Genomic DNA, 5,147 nt, shown 5'->3' with positions numbered 1-5,147 from the left:
CCCTGAAGAGAAACTGCTTGAAAATAATTGACAAACAAAAATATTGTATAACATTTAAGTCACTTGTCTGATGCACATTAATGATGTGCATCACAAGCCTAAGATCACCATGCACAATGCCAAGCGTCGGCTGGAGTGTTGTAAAGCTCGCCGCCATTGGACTCTGGAGCAGGGGAAATTAATTATTTGGCGTGATGAATCACGTTTCACCATCTGGCAGTCTGGGTTTATCAGATGCCAGGAGAACGCTACCTGCCGAATGCATAGTGCCAATTGTTATGTTTGTAATCGCACAACCTTACTAATGCTCTTCTGGCTGAATGGAAGCAAGTCCCTGCAGCTGTAAAGGAGTGTGTAACTGGCTGCAGGGAAGTCAGGCGCAGGAGAGCAGAAATGGGTAGCAAACGGAGCCCTTTATTGAGGCCAACAAAACACGGCACTCAGAAAACTAAATACACACACAAGGTGTTACCCTGTGAGGGGGGAGATCGGTAAGAAAATCAATCGACAGGTGGGACCAAGGCCGTTGTGGAACGGGTAAGGGGTGTAGCTTACCTCTGGGAAGGTGCCTAGGAGCCTTACACTGGGCGCACACCGAGCAGGAGGAAACATAAACCCTTAGCCAAGGTGGACCACCAGTACTTCCCACTCAAACAGCACACTGTCCGACTGATCCCTGGATGACCAGAAGAGGGGGACGTGTGAGCCCAATAGATCAGCCGGTCACGGACAGCAGACAGAACGTACAGACGCCCAGCGGGACACTGGAGGGCAGCGGGCACTGCACGTAACTCCTGCTCAATGTCCGCGTCCAGCTCCCATACTACCGGCGCCACCAGGCAGGAGGCCGGGAGTTTGGAGGTAGGATCCATGGGCCGCTCCTCTGTGTCATACAGCCGGTACAGTGCGTCTGCCTTACCATTCTAGGAACCTGGTCTGTAAGAAAGGGTGAAAACAAAACAGGTGAAAAACATGGTCCACCTTGCCTGACCAGGATTCAGTCTCCTCGCTGCCTGGATGTACTCCAGGTTGCGGTGGTCAGTCCAGATGAGAAAAGGGTGTTTAGCCCCCTCAAGCCAATGTCTCCACGTCTTCAACGCTTTGACGACAGCCAACAGCTCCCGGTCCCCCACATCATAGTTTCGCTCAGCCGGGCTGAGCTTCTTCGAGAAGAAGGCACAGGGGCGGAGCTTCGGTGGCGTGCCCGAGCGCTGAGAGAGCACGGCTCCTATCCCAGCCTCGGACACGTCCACCTCCACCCTGAACCCCAAAGAGGGATCCGGGTTGGGCCAGCACGGGCGCTGAGGTAAACAGAGCCCTTAGGTGACCAAAGGCCCTATCCGCCTCAGCCGACCACTGCAACCGAACCGGACCCCCCTTTAGCAGTGAGGTAATGGGAGCCGCTACCTGACCAAAACCCCGGATAAACCTCCGGTAGTAATTGGCAAACCCTAGAAAACGCTGCACATCCTTTACCGTGGTGGGAGTCAGCCAATTACTCACGGCTGAAATGCGGTCACTCTCCTTCTCTACCCCTGAGGTGGAAATGCGGTATCCTAGGAAGGAGACGGACTGCTGGAAGAACAGGCATTTCTCAGCCTTGACATACAGGTCATGCTCCAACAGTCGACCAAGGATCTTGCACACCAAGGACACATGCTCGGCACTTGCAGCGGAGTATATCAGAATGTCATCGATATACACCACTACACCCTGCCCGTGCAGGTCCCGGAAAATCTCATCCACAAAGGCTTGGAAGACTGATGGAACATTCATCAACCCGTACGGCATGACGAGATACTCATAATGCCTTGAGGTGGTACTGAACTTTGTCTTCCACTTGTCTCCCTCCCAGATACGCACCAGGTTGTAAGCGCTCCTGAGATCTAGTTTTGTGAAGAAGCGCGCCCCGTGCATTGACTCAATCGCTGTGGCTATGAGAGGTAGCGGGTAACTGTACTTCACAGTGATCTGGTTTAGTCAATACACGGGCGCAGACCTCCCTCCTTCTTCTTCATAAAAAAGAAACTCGAGGAGGCAGGTGAAGTGGAGGACCGAATGTACCCCTGACGCAGAGAATTGGAGACATATGTCTCCATAGCCACCGTCTCCGCCTGTGACAGGGGATACACGTGACTCCTAGGAACTGCGGCGTCTACCTGGAGGTTTATCGCACAATCTCCCCGACAATGGGGTGGTAATTGAGTCGCCTTCTTCTTGGAGAAGGCGAGAGCCAAATCGGAATATTCGGGGGGAATGCGCACGGTGGAGACCTGGTCTGGACTTTCCACCGTAGTAGCACCAACGGAAACCCCTAAACACCTTCTCGAACACTCTCGCGACCATCCCGTGAGAGCCCTCCGTTGCCATGAAACAGTGGGGTCATGACAGGCTAACCAGGGTAGGCCTAGCACCACTGGAAACGCAGCAGAATCAATGAGGAAGAGACTGATTCTCTCCTTGTGACCCCCCTGCATCACCATGCCCAGGAGAGCGGTGGCCTCCCTAATTAACCCTGACCCTATTGGTTGACTGTCTAAGGCGTGAACTGGGAAGGGCATAGCCACTGGAACAATGGGAATCCCTAAACTATGGGTGAATGATCTGTCTATGAAATTCCCAGCCGCGCCTGAATCAACGAGCGCCTTATGCTGGGAATGCGGGAAAACTCAGGAAAAGTAACATGCAAAAACAGGTGTGCAACAGAGGGCTCTGGGTGAGAATGGTGCCGGCTCACCTGGGGTGACGCCAGAGTGCCCTGCCTGCTGCCTCGACCCCCAGAGGAACCAACCCGACACCGACCGGCAGTGTGACCTCTGCGGCCACAGATGGTGCACGTAAAGTAACCTCCTCCGGTCTCCATGAGCGCAGCACCTCCCAGCTCCATGGCTGCAGGGAAGTCAGGCGCAGGAGAGCAGAAATGGGTAGCAAATGAAGCCCTTTATTGAGGCGAACAAAACACGGCACTCAGAAAACTAAACACACACGGGTTACAATAACCCGGCGCAAACCAGCCTGGAGTACACATACATTTACACATAACAATTCCACACACAGACATGGGGGGAAACAGAGGGTTATATGCAAGATGAGTAATGAGGGAATGCAAACCAGGTGTGCGGGAAAACAAGACAAAACAAATGGAAAATGAAAGGTGGATCGGCGATGGCTAGAAGACCGGTGACGTCGACCGCCGAACGCCGCCCGAACAAGGAGAGGGACCGACCTCGCCGGAAGTCGTGACAGCAGCGATGTTACAACATCTAGTGGAAAGCCTTCCCAGAAGAGTGGAGGATGTTACAGGAGCAAAGGGGGGACCAACTTCATATTAATGCCCATGATGTTGGAATGAGATGTTAGACATGCAGGTGTCCACATACTTTTGGTCATGTGTCATTACATAGGTTTTGGCTTCTTATGTGCGAATAAGGTGCATGTAGGCACAGATCTGTAAAGCCGGGTGTACACTACATGATTTTGGCCGTGTTTTAGCTGTCCCAGACAAGTTTTTGAGATCGGAGACAAAATCCCCAAGTCGCTGCTTACTCGGGGCACCGAAGCTCATTTCATGTGAGCGGTTCAGAGACGCAATATGAGGGCTACCGATTTCGTCTTTGAGCAGTCCCAGACAGCCCGATATTTTCTAACATGTTTGATTTTAACCACACAAATTGTGCAAAGCTCTTGTAGTGAGATGTGCAACAATAAGTTTTGAGAACCGTGGTCAGCAATAGCCAATGAGAAGTCGCCAGAGAAGAAGCCAGTGAGATGATGACATTGCATCACCCAGAATATGTAGACTCTCGAGCGGGAGAGATGACTACTACTAGTATGCGTTTCTACTTTCCTATAACCAAAGCCAAAGTGACAAATCGTTACAGCTCTGAAGTTCACAAGCAAAGTTATTCAATTCAAAATGTTGGCTAAATATTTCAAATCTGTATGGCAAGCGTGAATGTCTGATGGAAAACCTTTACGAGGCTGCTTTGAACCCCAGCATATTGTAGCTACGTTAAATCTAATCACTATTTTCATGAGACAGCGTGGTATCGAGAATCCTCATGACCAAGTGAAGCATAAGCTGTTAAGGAGCCTTTTGGACATAGACTTGGTGCTCTGGTACCACTTGCCGTGCTGTAGCAGAGAGAACAGTCTATGACTTGGGTGGCTTGAGTCTATGACCATTTTTGGGGCCTTCCTCTGACACCGCCTAGTATAGAGGTCCTGGATGGCAGGAAGCTTGGCCCCAGAAATGTACTGGGATACCGAGGAACTTGAATCTCTCGACCCGCTCCACTACAGCCCCGTCAATGTGAATGTGGGCGTGTTCGGCCCTCCTTTTCCTGTAGTCCATGATCAGCTCCTTTTTCTTGCTCACGTTGAGGGAGAGGTTGTTGACCTGGCACCACACTACCAGGTCTCTGACCTCCTTCCTATATGCTGTCTCATTGTTGTCAGTGATCAGGCCTACCACGGTTGTCAGCAAACTTAATGATGGTGTTGGAGTCATGCTTGGCCACACAGCCATGGGTGAACAGGGAGTGCATTTACATTTTAGTCATTTAGCAGACGCTCTTATCCAGAGCGACTTACTATAGTGAATACATACATTTCATTTTCATTTCATGCATTTAAAAAAAAAAAATTTTACTGGCCCCCTGTGGGAATCTAACCCCTCAACCCTGGCGTTGCACACACCATGCTGGCGTTGCAAACACCATGCTCTACCAACTGAGCCACAGGGAAGGCGTACAGGAGTACAGGAGGGGACTAAGCATGCACCCCTTAGGGACCCCCATGTTGAGGATCAATGTGGCAGATGTGTTGTTGCCTACCCTCGCCACCTGGGGGCGGCCCGACAGGAAGTCCAGGATCCAATTGCAGAGGGAGGTGTTCAGTCCCAGGGTCCTTAGCTTAGTGATGAGCTTTGTGGGCACTTTAGTGTTGAACGCTGAGCTGTAGTCAATGAACAGCATTCTCACATAGGTTTTCCTTTTGTCAAGGTGGGAGAGGACAGTGTGAAGTGCAATTGAGATTGCATCATCTGTGGATCTGTTGGGGCGGTATGCGAATTGGAGTGGGTCTAGGGTTTCTGGAATGATGGTGTTGATGTGAGCCATGACCAGCCTTTCAAAGCACTTTATGGC

Source organism: Salmo trutta, chromosome 26 (assembly GCF_901001165.1).
Source record: "Salmo trutta chromosome 26, fSalTru1.1, whole genome shotgun sequence".
NCBI lineage: Eukaryota > Metazoa > Chordata > Actinopteri > Salmoniformes > Salmonidae > Salmo > Salmo trutta.
Note: the sequence above shows the minus strand (reverse complement) of the source record.